The following is a 14,245-nucleotide window of genomic DNA, read 5'->3' as shown; positions in this document are numbered from 1 at the left end:
TTAAGTGGACAGTGGGTACAACGTCATTTTGGAGGACACTAAGTTTCTTTAACGTCCCTATACAGGCTGGGAATTGCTTTTCTATTGAAGTGGAATCTAGATGGAATTTGGTAGTGGCAACACAGGACCTCAATTAACTGTCTAAAACCCACTGCTATATTGGTGGATATTGGACGCACATCTAATACCAGCATAGATGTTATGGCGCAGGTGATCCGCTGTGCAACTGGGTGACTGCTGTCATACTTGCTCCTCCTCTAAAAGGATTGTTTTTTAAACTACTACTAGTAGTCTTTCTGGTTCCCCTCTGGGATGATGATCCTCTCACAGCGCCAGCACCAGCAGCAGGCATAGCGCTCAAGGATTATTTTGGGGCAAAGACTGATGTGAATGATTTGCTGATGTATAATTGTTTTTTCTAATGCTATAATTAGTAAGATTACTATGCCATGTGAAAATATGATGTCATTTATGTACAACCAATTAAACCTGATGGAGTCCCCTTCGTAGAGAGATTGTCAGGGTAGGTGTAGATTTCTGTGGATCAATAGTAGTTGTAAACATATGTCACATTCATAACATGATACAAATGAAGTATTCTAGACTGTAATTATCATAATACCAGGATTTAACTTTGTTTGGTAATCTTATTGCATAAGCAAAAACTGAACAAATACAAGATTACAAACAGTTTCACCTTTTATTTGAGGAAGAAAATTCAAATTGCTGTATTAACCCCTCATGTGCTGTCAAAACAACACAGACAGGGTCTTTATAAGCCAGTAATCATTACCGGAGATTAAGGGGGTCATTCAGACCCGGTCGTTAGCGCCGATGCGCTCGGACCGGGTCGATGGCCCCCCACAGAGCATGCGCACGACGGCGGCGGTGCCGTCGTGCGCATGCGTGAGACCCGCTACAACCGAAAGCGACGGTTGTAGTGGGTCTTGATCCAAAGGGGGGGAGCTGTTGATGTTGATTGACAGCTCACCCCATTTGGAAGGCGTGCCGGGGGGGTGGCAGCCCAAATGGGGGCATTCCCATGGGAACGCCTACCATTTGGGGGCGGCCCCACTGACATCCCTAGTGATGTCAGTGGAGAGCTTCCGGCTCAGACAGAGCCGAAAGCTCTCCGGGGCTTACGACAAGGGAGACCCTACCCTAGGGTCTCGTCGTAAGCCCCGATGGTCGCGATGGTCTTGACCTTCCCGACCATCACCTTAGGCGGTCGTAAGGCTGTGGGTGTTAACCCACAGCCTTACCACCGCAAAGAAGGACATCTTGAAAATTCAAGAGGTCCTCCCCTCATTCAGACCGACCGCACGCTCTGTGCGACCGGCTCTGAATGAGGTCCTTTATGTGCTTGTATTGCACTTACAGAGTGTATTATGATAATACCAGTCTAGAATACTCTATTTGTATCATGTTATGAATGTGATATATGTTTACAACTTATGCTGCCCATCCATTACACGATGCGGGGATGATGGCACGATGCTGACGCCATCATCTCCCACGGGGTGAACTGCATACACTGAACATTCAGATGTTCTGTGTATGCAGATCAATTATCCCCGAACATAGCAACCTTACGGCGGTAGTCAGGTTGACCGTCATGTTCGGGCAATGATTGATGTTAAAAACGACCAGTGGGCGCGCGCATCGCATTGAGCCACAGAAATCTACACCTACCCTGACAATCTCTCTTCGAAGGGGAAGGGATTGTCCGATTATACTGATGTGTTTATCTCCAATAATAACAAACAACATAAATGTTTTATGAGAAGATTTTTATCTGAGGCAATAATCATTACGGGATACATATGTAAAAATGGAATGTAATCTAACAGCTTCACGGGAGAGTTAATATTCTTTTTGTACTAATATAATTAGTCACTGAGGAAACAGTAAATAAAAAATATTAAATATATATATATTGTTTCTTTCACTTTCATTCATAGAAGAGGAAAATATTTATTAGCTCTGTGCGGAGTCAGCTTTTTTGTTTGGATCAATTTCTCAGACATCTCTCATGTGGGGTAAATTTTCTAAGATTCGATATTGGTCGAGATGCAATCGCAGGTGAGTTTAGGCATGTCTTTCATCTCGCAAATTTACTAATGGCAAACTCTGGTGAGTTTGGGTGAGAGTTCTCTCTTCTCACTCGTAAAACTCGGGTGAGATCGCAAACTTGAGTCTTATCCCCATCAGGCAAACTCGGAAGTACTTTTCACCTAATAGAGACAGCTCGCAAATTTACCAAGAATCGAGATGACAATCTCGGGTGAGATGACAGCAAACTCTCTGCCAAATTGACGTTTTAAACACTCACATTCAGAGCTGCCAGTTTGCAAGAAACATACACAGATCAGTGTGATTTGTGTATGCTTCTGCCTGTAAATATTAAAATTAGTTTTTTTATCCAAATAACATTACGTAGGGTCCCCCCAAAAAACCATAACCAGCCCTGGACTTGCCAGCAAGTCCTGGTTCTGAAAATTACAGGGAATAAAACAAGTAGGGTTACACCGTAATTTAGGAACCAGCACCTGGCTGTAGGGCCAGTCCTGGTTTTAAATATAGGGGAAAAATTGCATAGGGGTCTCCCTATATTTAAGACTAGCACTGTACCCAAACTGAACGGGGTGTAATGCCACAGCCAGGAGACCCTAATACCGGGTCTCCATCGCCAAAGCATTAACACCCCAAGCCAATCAGGCCAAGCCGGGGATCTCAGGGGAGGTGGGGACCCCCCAAGAAGGTGGCCCCCTCTCCAAAAATCATCTATTATTTCTCACATTACAATATCCAATTAGTGGCCGCTTTACATGTAGCGGCCACTTATTGGCTGGGACCCATGTGGAACCAGCCAATGAGCAGTCGCTACATGTAAAGCGGCCGCTAAATGGGTAGGGGCCCGTGAGAAATAACAGACGATTTTCGTCAGCTGTCATTTCGCAAGGTGTAAATATATGTAACAACATATACTTACACTTGTTCGGCATTGTTCACATAAGTAGTTTTTTATTTTGACAAGACCCTAAATGTTATGGAGAGCGGCACCAGGATGGAGGTGAGTATAGGATATTTTTTGCGGGTACATCCAAACGGTTTTCTACGTAGGACAAGTGGACCGACCGGCTGGTAGTATGTATGAGTGAGGTAGTTGTGTAATACATTTATACTATCAATGGTGTGTGTGTTGTGTCTTTATTTAACTATTTATTTTACAGTGGAGGTACATGTGCCGGCTGCCTGCTGGTACTTGTAGTTCCACAAGTGCCAAAGGGCAGGCATGCTGACACCTGTAGTTGCACTGTAAAAAACAATAGTTTACTTCTATTTTATACTTTATTACCCCTGTACCCACTGCTCCAGGGGTGCGGGGAAGAGCCCCAGGCTTCAGACCAAGCCTGGGGCTTCGGGAGATGGGGGACCCCTTTCTGGGGGTTCCCACCATCTCTGAGATACCTGGCTTGGCCTGACCGACTTGGGGTGTTAATGCTTTGGCCATGGAGCCCCGGTGATTGGGTCTCCTGGCATTACACCCCAGTCGGTTTGGATCTGGTGCTAGTCTTAAATATAGTGGGACTCCAAGGCAATTTTTCACCCCTATATTTAGAAACCAGGACTGGCCCTGCATCCAGGTGCTGGTTCCTAAATTACGGTGGAACCCTACTCATTTTGTTCCCTGTAATTTTTGGAACCAGGACTGGCTGACCAATCCAGGGCTGGTTATTCTTTTGGGGGGGACCCTACGTCATGTTTTTTAACACATTTAACCCACTTTTTGCAGGTATAACACACAAGCAGCCAGCACATATCTCACTGATACTGTATGTGCAGGCTGATAGCTCGGGAGAGTTAGGCAGAGAGAAAACACTGCAATCTCGGGTGAGTAATCTTATTTAAACTTGTTACTCAGGGAAGAAATCTCGATCTGCTTCAACATCGGCCATCTCACTCTCAGCCAACCTCACTTTCTAGTAAATTTGCGAGATGAAAAACGGGAAAATCACCCAAGATTCGGCCATGCAAATCGAGATAAAAAAAAGCAAAACTCGCCCAATCTTGATTCTTAGTAAATTTACCGCAGGTATCTCTCATATATCTCTCATATATCTCTTATGTATCTCTCTCATGTATCTCTCATGTATCTCTCTCATGTATCTCTCATGTATCTCATGTATCTCTCATGTATCTCTCATGTATCTCTCATCTATCTCTCATGTATCTCTCTCATGTATCTCTCATGTATCTCTCATGTATCTCTCATGTATCTCTCTCATGTATCTCTCATGTATCTCTCATGTATCTCTCATGTATCTCTCATGTATCTCTCTCATGTATCTCTCATGTATCTCTCTTATGTATCTCTCATGTATCTCTCATATATCTCTCTCATGTATCTCTCTCATGTATCTCTCATGTATCTCTCTCATGTATCTCTCATGTATCTCTCTTATGTATCTCTCATGTACCTCTCATGTATCTCTCATGTATCTCTCATGTATCTCTCTCATGTATCTCTCTCATGTATCTCTCCTGTATCTCTCTCATGTATCTCTCATGTATCTCTCATGTATATCTCTCATGTATCTCTCAAGTATCTCTCATGTATCTCTCTCATGTATCTCTCTCATGTATCTCTCATGTATCTCTCTCATGTATCTCTCATGTATCTCTCTCATGTATCTCTCATGTATCTCTCTCATGTATCTCTCATGTATCTCTCATGTATCTCTCTCATGTATCTCTCATGTATCTCTCTTATGTATCTCTCATGTATCTCTCTCATGTATCTCTCTCATGTATCTCTCATGTATCTCTCATGTATCTCTCATGTATCTCTCATGTATCTCTCTCATGTATCTCTCATGTATCTCTCTCATGTATCTCTCCCACAAAACAAGCTACCATTAGGCAGCTGACATTGCTGGCAATGATCTCTACATGCACAAACTGGCTTTACAGCCAGTGGGCTATAACAGTCATGTAATCTTGCATTTGCTCTGTTCCCCTTGTCCACATATCTGTGGTTAAGTGGACAGTGGGTACAACGTCATTTTGGAGGACACTAAGTTTCTTTAACGTCCCTATACAGGCTGGGAATTGCTTTTCTATTGAAGTGGAATCTAGATGGAATTTGGTAGTGGCAACACAGGACCTCAATTAACTGTCTAAAACCCACTGCTATATTGGTGGATATTGGACGCACATCTAATACCAGCATAGATGTTATGGCGCAGGTGATCCGCTGTGCAACTGGGTGACTGCTGTCATACTTGCTCCTCCTCTAAAAGGATTGTTTTTTAAACTACTACTAGTAGTCTTTCTGGTTCCCCTCTGGGATGATGATCCTCTCACAGCGCCAGCACCAGCAGCAGGCATAGCGCTCAAGGATTATTTTGGGGCAAAGACTGATGTGAATGATTTGCTGATGTATAATTGTTTTTTCTAATGCTATAATTAGTAAGATTACTATGCCATGTGAAAATATGATGTCATTTATGTACAACCAATTAAACCTGATGGAGTCCCCTTCGTAGAGAGATTGTCAGGGTAGGTGTAGATTTCTGTGGATCAATAGTAGTTGTAAACATATGTCACATTCATAACATGATACAAATGAAGTATTCTAGACTGTAATTATCATAATACCAGGATTTAACTTTGTTTGGTAATCTTATTGCATAAGCAAAAACTGAACAAATACAAGATTACAAACAGTTTCACCTTTTATTTGAGGAAGAAAATTCAAATTGCTGTATTAACCCCTCATGTGCTGTCAAAACAACACAGACAGGGTCTTTATAAGCCAGTAATCATTACCGGAGATTAAGGGGGTCATTCAGACCCGGTCGTTAGCGCCGATGCGCTCGGACCGGGTCGATGGCCCCCCACAGAGCATGCGCACGACGGCGGCGGTGCCGTCGTGCGCATGCGTGAGACCCGCTACAACCAAAAGCGACGGTTGTAGTGGGTCTTGATCCAAAGGGGGGGAGCTGTTGATGTTGATTGACAGCTCACCCCATTTGGAAGGCGTGCCGGGGGGGTGGCAGCCCAAATGGGGGCATTCCCATGGGAACGCCTACCATTTGGGGGCGGCCCCACTGACATCCCTAGTGATGTCAGTGGAGAGCTTCCGGCTCAGACAGAGCCGAAAGCTCTCCGGGGCTTACGACAAGGGAGACCCTACCCTAGGGTCTCGTCGTAAGCCCCGATGGTCGCGATGGTCTTGACCTTCCCGACCATCACCTTAGGCGGTCGTAAGGCTGTGGGTGTTAACCCACAGCCTTACCACCGCAAAGAAGGACATCTTGAAAATTCAAGAGGTCCTCCCCTCATTCAGACCGACCGCACGCTCTGTGCGACCGGCTCTGAATGAGGTCCTTTATGTGCTTGTATTGCACTTACAGAGTGTATTATGATAATACCAGTCTAGAATACTCTATTTGTATCATGTTATGAATGTGATATATGTTTACAACTTATGCTGCCCATCCATTACACGATGCGGGGATGATGGCACGATGCTGACGCCATCATCTCCCACGGGGTGAACTGCATACACTGAACATTCAGACGTTCTGTGTATGCAGATCAATTATCCCCGAACATAGCAACCTTACGGCGGTAGTCAGGTTGACCGTCATGTTCGGGCAATGATTGATGTTAAAAACGACCAGTGGGCGCGCGCATCGCATTGAGCCACAGAAATCTACACCTACCCTGACAATCTCTCTTCGAAGGGGAAGGGATTGTCCGATTATACTGATGTGTTTATCTCCAATAATAACAAACAACATAAATGTTTTATGAGAAGATTTTTATCTGAGGCAATAATCATTACGGGATACATATGTAAAAATGGAATGTAATCTAACAGCTTCACGGGAGAGTTAATATTCTTTTTGTACTAATATAATTAGTCACTGAGGAAACAGTAAATAAAAAAATATTAAATATATATATATTGTTTCTTTCACTTTCATTCATAGAAGAGGAAAATATTTATTAGCTCTGTGCGGAGTCAGCTTTTTTGTTTGGATCAATTTCTCAGACATCTCTCATGTGGGGTAAATTTTCTAAGATTCGATATTGGTCGAGATGCAATCGCAGGTGAGTTTAGGCATGTCTTTCATCTCGCAAATTTACTAATGGCAAACTCTGGTGAGTTTGGGTGAGAGTTCTCTCTTCTCACTCGTAAAACTCGGGTGAGATCGCAAACTTGAGTCTTATCCCCATCAGGCAAACTCGGAAGTACTTTTCACCTAATAGAGACAGCTCGCAAATTTACCAAGAATCGAGATGACAATCTCGGGTGAGATGACAGCAAACTCTCTGCCAAATTGACGTTTTAAACACTCACCTTCAGAGCTGCCAGTTTGCAAGAAACATACACAGATCAGTGTGATTTGTGTATGCTTCTGCCTGTAAATATTAAAATTAGTTTTTTTATCCAAATAACATTACGTAGGGTCCCCCCAAAAAACCATAACCAGCCCTGGACTTGCCAGCAAGTCCTGGTTCTGAAAATTACAGGGAATAAAACAAGTAGGGTTACACCGTAATTTAGGAACCAGCACCTGGCTGTAGGGCCAGTCCTGGTTTTAAATATAGGGGAAAAATTGCATAGGGGTCTCCCTATATTTAAGACTAGCACTGTACCCAAACTGAACGGGGTGTAATGCCACAGCCAGGAGACCCTAATACCGGGTCTCCATCGCCAAAGCATTAACACCCCAAGCCAATCAGGCCAAGCCGGGGATCTCAGGGGAGGTGGGGACCCCCCAAGAAGGTGGCCCCCTCTCCAAAAATCATCTATTATTTCTCACATTACAATATCCAATTAGTGGCCGCTTTACATGTAGCGGCCACTTATTGGCTGGGACCCATGTGGAACCAGCCAATGAGCAGTCGCTACATGTAAAGCGGCCGCTAAATGGGTAGGGGCCCGTGAGAAATAACAGACGATTTTCGTCAGCTGTCATTTCGCAAGGTGTAAATATATGTAACAACATATACTTACACTTGTTCGGCATTGTTCACATAAGTAGTTTTTTATTTTGACAAGACCCTAAATGTTATGGAGAGCGGCACCAGGATGGAGGTGAGTATAGGATATTTTTTGCGGGTACATCCAAACGGTTTTCTACGTAGGACAAGTGGACCGACCGGCTGGTAGTATGTATGAGTGAGGTAGTTGTGTAATACATTTATACTATCAATGGTGTGTGTGTTGTGTCTTTATTTAACTATTTATTTTACAGTGGAGGTACATGTGCCGGCTGCCTGCTGGCACTTGTAGTTCCACAAGTGCCAAAGGGCAGGCATGCTGACACCTGTAGTTGCACTGTAAAAAACAATAGTTTACTTCTATTTTATACTTTATTACCCCTGTACCCACTGCTCCAGGGGTGCGGGGAAGAGCCCCAGGCTTCAGACCAAGCCTGGGGCTTCGGGAGATGGGGGACCCCTTTCTGGGGGTTCCCACCATCTCTGAGATACCTGGCTTGGCCTGACCGACTTGGGGTGTTAATGCTTTGGCCATGGAGCCCCGGTGATTGGGTCTCCTGGCATTACACCCCAGTCGGTTTGGATCTGGTGCTAGTCTTAAATATAGTGGGACTCCAAGGCAATTTTTCACCCCTATATTTAGAAACCAGGACTGGCCCTGCATCCAGGTGCTGGTTCCTAAATTACGGTGGAACCCTACTCATTTTGTTCCCTGTAATTTTTGGAACCAGGACTGGCTGACCAATCCAGGGCTGGTTATTCTTTTGGGGGGGACCCTACGTCATGTTTTTTAACACATTTAACCCACTTTTTGCAGGTATAACACACAAGCAGCCAGCACATATCTCACTGATACTGTATGTGCAGGCTGATAGCTCGGGAGAGTTAGGCAGAGAGAAAACACTGCAATCTCGGGTGAGTAATCTTATTTAAACTTGTTACTCAGGGAAGAAATCTCGATCTGCTTCAACATCGGCCATCTCACTCTCAGCCAACCTCACTTTCTAGTAAATTTGCGAGATGAAAAACGGGAAAATCACCCAAGATTCGGCCATGCAAATCGAGATAAAAAAAAGCAAAACTCGCCCAATCTTGATTCTTAGTAAATTTACCGCAGGTATCTCTCATATATCTCTCATATATCTCTTATGTATCTCTCTCATGTATCTCTCATGTATCTCTCTCATGTATCTCTCTCATGTATCTCTCATGTATCTCATGTATCTCTCATGTATCTCTCATGTATCTCTCATGTATCTCTCTCATGTATCTCTCATGTATCTCTCATGTATCTCTCATGTATCTCTCTCATGTATCTCTCATGTATCTCTCATGTATCTCTCATGTATCTCTCATGTATCTCTCTCATGTATCTCTCATGTATCTCTCTTATGTATCTCTCATGTATCTCTCATATATCTCTCTCATGTATCTCTCTCATGTATCTCTCATGTATCTCTCTCATGTATCTCTCATGTATCTCTCTTATGTATCTCTCATGTATCTCTCATGTATATCTCTCATGTATCTCTCAAGTATCTCTCATGTATCTCTCTCATGTATCTCTCTCATGTATCTCTCATGTATCTCTCTCATGTATCTCTCATGTATCTCTCTCATGTATCTCTCATGTATCTCTCTCATGTATCTCTCATGTATCTCTCATGTATCTCTCTCATGTATCTCTCATGTATCTCTCTTATGTATCTCTCATGTATCTCTCTCATGTATCTCTCTCATGTATCTCTCATGTATCTCTCTCATGTATCTCTCATGTATCTCTCTTATGTATCTCTCATGTATCTCTCATGTATCTCTCATGTATCTCTCTCATGTATCTCTCTCATGTATCTCTCCTGTATCTCTCTCATGTATCTCTCATGTATCTCTCATGTATCTCTCATGTATCTCTCATGTATCTCTCTCATGTATCTCTCATGTATCTCTCTCATGTATCTCTCATGTATCTCTCATGTATCTCTCTCATGTATCTCTCTCATGTATCTCTCATGTATCTCTCTCATGTATCTCTCATGTATCTCTCTTATGTATCTCTCATGTATCTCTCTTATGTATCTCTCATGTATCTCTCATGTATCTCTCATGTATCTCTCATGTATCTCTCATGTATCTCTCTCATGTATCTCTCATGTATATCTCTCATGTATCTCTCATGTATCTCTCTAATGTACCTCTCATGTATCTCTCTCATGTATCTCTCATGTATCTCTCTCATGTATCTCTCTCATGTATCTCTCTCATGTATCTCTCATGTATCTCTCATGTATCTATCATGTATCTCTCATGTATCTCTCATGTATCTCTCATGTATCTCTCTCATGTATCTCTCATGTATATCTCTCATGTATCTCTCAAGTATCTCTCATGTATCTCTCTCATGTATCTCTCTCATGTATCTCTCTCATGTATCTCTCATGTATCTCTCTCATGTATCTCTCATGTATCTCTCTCATGTATCTCTCATGTATCTCTCTCATGTATCTCTCATGTATCTCTCATGTATCTCTCTCATGTATCTCTCATGTATCTCTCTCATGTATCTCTCAAGTATCTCTCATGTATCTCTCTCATGTATCTCTCATGTATCTCTCATGTATCTCTCATGCATCTCTCATGCATCTCTCATATATCTCTCATATATCTCTCATGTATCTCTCATGTATCTCTCATGTATCTCTCTCATGTATCTCTCTCATGTATCTCTCTCATGTATCTCTCTCATGTATCTCTCTCATGTATCTCTCTCATGTATCTCTCATGTATCTCTCTCATGTATCTCTCTCATGTATCTCTCATGTATCTCTCTCATATATCTCTCATGTATCTCTCTTATGTATCTCTCATGTATCTCTCATGTATCTCTCATGTATCTCTCTCATGTATCTCTCTCATGTATCTCTCATGTATCTCTCATGTATCTCTCTCATGTATCTCTCATGTATCTCTCTCATGTATCTCTCATGTATCTCTCATGTATCTCTCTCATGTATCTCTCATGTATCTCTCATATATGTCTCTCATGTATCTCTCTCATTTATCTCTCATGTATCTCTCATGCATCTCTCATTTATCTCTCATTTATCTCTCATGTATCTATCATATATCACTCTCACGTATCTCTCATGTATCTCTCATGTATCTCTCTCATGTATCTCTCAAGTATCTCTCTCATGTATCTCTCAGATATCTCTCATGTATCGCTCATGTATCTCTCTCATGTATGTCTCTCATATATCTCTCTCATGTATCTCTCAGATATCTCTCATGTATCTCTCTCAAGTATCTCTCATGTATCTCTCATTTATCTCTCAGATATCTCTCATGTATCTCTCATGTATCTCTCATATATCTCATGTATCTCTCATCCATCTCTCATGTATCTCTCATGTATCTCTCATATATCTCATTTATCTCTCATGTTTCTCTCTCATGTATCTCTCTCACGTATCTCTCATGTATCTCTCATGTATCTCTCTCATGTATCTCTCAGATATCTCTCATGTATTTCTCATATATCTCTCTCACGTATCTCTCATGTATCTCTCTCATGTATCTCGCTCATGTATCTCTCTCATGTATGTCTCTCATATATCTCTCTCATGTATCTCTCAGATATCTCTCATGTATCTCTCTCAAGTATCTCTCATGTATCTCTCATTTATCACTCAGATATCTCTCATGTATCTCTCATGTATCTCATGTATCTCTCTCATGTATCTCTCTCATGTATCTCTCAGATATCTCTCATGTATCGCTCATGTATCTCTCTCATGTATCTCTCTCATATATCTCTCTCATGTATCTCTCAGATATCTCTCATGTATCTCTCATGTACCTCTCATGTGTCTCTCATGTATCTCTCATATATCTCATGTATCTCTCATCCATCTCTCATGTATCTCTCATGTATCTCTCTCATGTATCTCTCATATATCTCTCTCATGTATCTCTCACATATCTCTCTCATGTATCTCTCAGATATCTCTCTCATGTATCTCTCTCATGTATCTCTCATGTATCTCTCATGTATCTCTCATATATCTCATTTATCTCTCATGTTTCTCTCTCATGTATCTCTCTCACGTATCTCTCATGTATCTCTCATGTATCTCTCTCATGTATCTCTCAGATATCTCTCATGTATTTCTCATATATCTCTCTCACGTATCTCTCATGTATCTCTCTCATGTCTATCTCTTGTATCTCTCATGTATCTCTCATATATCTCATGTATCTCTCTCATGTATCTCTCATGTATCTCATGTATCTCTCATGTATCTCTCATTTATCTCTCATGTATCTCTCATTTATCTCTCATGTATCTCTCAAGTGTGTCTCTCATGTATCTCTCATGTATCTCTCATGTATCTCTCATGTATCTCTCATCCATCTCTCATATATCTCTCATGTATCTCTCATGTATCTCTCATGTATCTCTCTCATGTATCTCTCTCATGTATCTCTCATGTATCTCTCATATGTATCTCTCTCATGTATCTCTCTCATGTATCTCGCTCATGTATCTCTCATGTATCTCTCTCATGTATCTCGCTCATGTATCTCTCATGTATCTCTCTCATGTATCTCTCTCATGTATCTAGCTCATGTATCTCTCATGTATCTCTCTCATGTATCTCTCTCATGTATCTCTCATGTATCTCTCTCATGTATCTCTCATGTATCTCTCTTATGTATCTCTCATGTATCTCTCATGTATCTCTCATGTATCTCTCTCATGTATCTCTCTCATGTATCTCTCATGTATCTCTCATGTAACTCTCTCATGTATCTCTCATGTATCTCTCTCATGTATCTCTCATGTATCTCTCTCATGTATCTCTCATGTATCTCTCATGTATCTCTCATGTATCTCTCTCATGTATCTCTCAAATATGTCTCTCAAGTATCTCTCATGTATCTCTCATGCATCTCTCATGTATCTCTCATTTATCTCTCATGTATCTATCATATATCTCTCTCACGTATCTCTCATGTATCTCTCATGTATCTCTCTCATGTATCTCTCAAGTATCTCTCTCATGTATCTCTCAGATATCTCTCATGTATCGCTCATGTATCTCATGTATCTCTCTCATGTATCTCTCTCATGTATCTCTCAGATATCTCTCATGTATCGCTCATGTATCTCTCTCATGTATCTCTCTCATATATCTCTCTCATGTATCTCTCAGATATCTCTTATGTATCTGTCATGTACCTCTCATGTGTCTCTCATGTATCTCTCATATATCTCATGTATCTCTCATCCATCTCTCATGTATCTCTCATGTATCTCTCTCATGTATCTCTCACATATCTCTCTCATGTATCTCTCATATATCTCTCTCATGTATCTCTCACATATCTCTCTCATGTATCTCTCAGATATCTCTCTCATGTATCTCTCTCATGTATCTCTCATGTATCTCTCATGTATCTCATGTATCTCTCATGTATCTCTCATGTATCTCTCATTTATCTCTCATGTATCTCTCATTTATCTCTCATGTATCTCTCATGTGTCTCTCTCATGTATCTCTCAAGTATCTCTCATTTATCTCTCATGTATCTCTCATGTATCTCTCTCATGTATCTCTCTCATGTATCTCTCATGTATCTCTCTCATGTATCTCTCATGTATCTCTCTTATGTATCTCTCATGTATCTCTCATGTATCTCTCATGTATCTCTCTCATGTATCTCTCTCATGTATCTCTCATGTATCTCTCATGTATCTCTCTCATGTATCTCTCTCATGTATCTCTCATGTATCTCTCATGTATCTCTCTCATGTATCTCTCATGTATCTCTCTCATGTATCTCTCTCATGTATCTCTCATGTATCTCTCATGTATCTCTCATGTATCTCTCTCATGTATCTCTCATATGTCTCTCATGTATCTCTCTCATTTATCTCTCATGTATCTCTCATGCATCTCTCATGTATCTCTCATTTATCTCTCATGTATCTATCATATATCTCTCTCACGTGTCTCTCATGTATCTCTCATGTATCTCTCTCATGTATCTCTCAAGTATCTCTCTCATGTATCTCTCAGATATCTCTCAAGTATCGCTCATGTATCTCTCTCATGTATCTCTCTCATATATCTCTCTCATGTATCTCTCAGATATCTCTCATGTATCTCTCAGATATCTCTCATGTATCTCTCATTTATCTCTCAGATATCTCTCATGTATCTCT

Source organism: Taudactylus pleione, unplaced genomic scaffold, assembly GCF_031769625.1.
Source record: "Taudactylus pleione unplaced genomic scaffold, aTauple2 ptg001565l, whole genome shotgun sequence".
Taxonomy (NCBI): Eukaryota; Metazoa; Chordata; class Amphibia; order Anura; family Myobatrachidae; genus Taudactylus; species Taudactylus pleione.
This window is presented reverse-complemented; position numbering follows the sequence as displayed.